Raw genomic sequence first — 2,500 nt, forward strand, 5'->3', positions numbered from 1 at the left:
TCCCCCCCAGGGCCTGGGGGGGTGCAGCGGGTCCGGAGAAGAGAGGCCGGGTCTGGGGGTGAAGTGGGTTGTGGGGTGGGTGGTGGCAGCGGGTCCGGAGAAGAGAGCCCGAGCCCAGGGGTGGGGCGGAGAGTCCGGGGAAGGGAGCCCCCCAGGGCCTGGGGGTCAGAGGGCCAGGCTGGATCCCTGGTAAGGGAGCCCCCAGGGCCTGGGGGGTCAGAGGGCCAGGCTGGATCCCTGGTAAGGCATCCCCACCCAGGGCCTGGGGGTCAGAGGGTCAGGCTGGATCCCTGGTAAGGCATCCCCCCCAGGGCCTGGGGGGGTCAGAGGGCCAGGCTGGATCCCTGGTAAGGCATCCCCACCCAGGGCCTGGGGGGGTCAGAGGGCCAGGCTGGATCCCTGGTAAGGCATCCCCACCCAGGGCCTGGGGGGGTCAGAGGGCCAGGCTGGATCCCTGGTAAGGCATCCCCACCCAGGGCCTGGGGGTCACAGGGCCAGGCTGGATCCCTGGTAAGGCATCCCCCCCAGGGCCTGGGGGGGTCAGAGGGCCAGGCTGGATCCCTGGTAAGGCATCCCCACCCAGGGCCTGGGGGTCACAGGGCCAGGCTGGATCCCTGGTAAGGCATCCCCCCCCCCCCCCCAGGGCCTGGGGGTCAGAGGGTCAGGCTGGATGCCTGGTAAGGCATCCCCCCCCCCCCAGGGCCTGGGGGTCAGAGGGTCAGGCTGGATGCCTGGTAAGGCATCCCCCCAGGGCCTGGGGGGGGTCACAGGGCCAGGCTGGCCCACTGGTAAGGCATCCCCCCCCCCAGGGCCTGGGGGTCAGAGGGTCAGGCTGGATCCCTGGTAAGGCATCCCCACCCAGGGCCTGGGGGTCACAGGGCCAGGCTGGATCCCTGGTAAGGCATCCCCCCCAGGGCCTGGGGGGGTGCAGCGGGTCCGGAGAAGAGAGGCCGGGTCTGGGGGTGAAGTGGGTTGTGGGGTGGGTGGTGGCAGCGGGTCCGGAGAAGAGAGCCCGAGCCCAGGGGTGGGGCGGAGAGTCCGGGGAAGGGAGCCCCCCAGGGCCTGGGGGTCAGAGGGCCAGGCTGGATCCCTGGTAAGGGAGCCCCCAGGGCCTGGGGGGTCAGAGGGCCAGGCTGGATCCCTGGTAAGGCATCCCCACCCAGGGCCTGGGGGTCAGAGGGTCAGGCTGGATCCCTGGTAAGGCATCCCCCCCAGGGCCTGGGGGGGTCAGAGGGCCAGGCTGGATCCCTGGTAAGGCATCCCCACCCAGGGCCTGGGGGGGTCAGAGGGCCAGGCTGGATCCCTGGTAAGGCATCCCCACCCAGGGCCTGGGGGGGTCAGAGGGCCAGGCTGGATCCCTGGTAAGGCATCCCCACCCAGGGCCTGGGGGTCACAGGGCCAGGCTGGATCCCTGGTAAGGCATCCCCCCCAGGGCCTGGGGGGGTCAGAGGGCCAGGCTGGATCCCTGGTAAGGCATCCCCACCCAGGGCCTGGGGGTCACAGGGCCAGGCTGGATCCCTGGTAAGGCATCCCCCCCCCCCCCCCAGGGCCTGGGGGTCAGAGGGTCAGGCTGGATGCCTGGTAAGGCATCCCCCCCCCCCCAGGGCCTGGGGGTCAGAGGGTCAGGCTGGATGCCTGGTAAGGCATCCCCCCAGGGCCTGGGGGGGGTCACAGGGCCAGGCTGGCCCACTGGTAAGGCATCCCCCCCCCCAGGGCCTGGGGGTCAGAGGGTCAGGCTGGATCCCTGGTAAGGCATCCCCACCCAGGGCCTGGGGGTCACAGGGCCAGGCTGGATCCCTGGTAAGGCATCCCCCCCAGGGCCTGGGGGGGTCAGAGGGCCAGGCTGGATCCCTGGTAAGGCATCCCCCCCAGGGCCTGGGGGGTCAGAGGGCCAGGCTGGATCCCTGGTAAGGCATCCCCACCCAGGGCCTGGGGGTCACAGGGCCAGGCTGGATCCCTGGTAAGGCATCCCCACCCAGGGCCTGGGGGTCACAGGGCCAGGCTGGATCCCTGGTAAGGCATCCCCCCCCCCCCAGGGCCTGGGGGTCAGAGGGTCAGGCTGGATGCCTGGTAAGGCATCCCCCCCCAGGGCCTGGGGGTCAGAGGGTCAGGCTGGATGCCTGGTAAGGCATCCCCCCAGGGCCTGGGGGGTCACAGGGCCAGGCTGGATCCCTGGTAAGGCATCCCCCCCCCCCCCCCAGGGCCTGGGGGTCAGAGGGTCAGGCTGGATCCCTGGTAAGGCATCCCCCCAGGGCCTGGGGTTCACAGGGCCAGGCTGGGTCCCTGGTAAGGGAGGCCCCTAGGCCCCGGTCAGAGGGCCAGGCCGGACCTCCGGGGGGCCCTGTGAACACGGTAGGAAACGCCCCGTCCGTCCGTGCGGGTCAGAGGGCCAGGCCGTAAAACCGGGCCCGCGGCCCTTCCCCGCGCCCCCCCACCCCTCGGGAAGGTCAGCGCCGGAACGCCGTAGGAAACTCCCCGTCCGTTTTGAAGAACCACTTTT

The sequence above is a fragment of the Lutjanus erythropterus genome, unplaced genomic scaffold, assembly GCF_056507025.1.
Source record: "Lutjanus erythropterus isolate fLutEry1 unplaced genomic scaffold, fLutEry1.hap2 Scaffold_167, whole genome shotgun sequence".
Classification (NCBI taxonomy): domain Eukaryota; kingdom Metazoa; phylum Chordata; class Actinopteri; order Lutjaniformes; family Lutjanidae; genus Lutjanus; species Lutjanus erythropterus.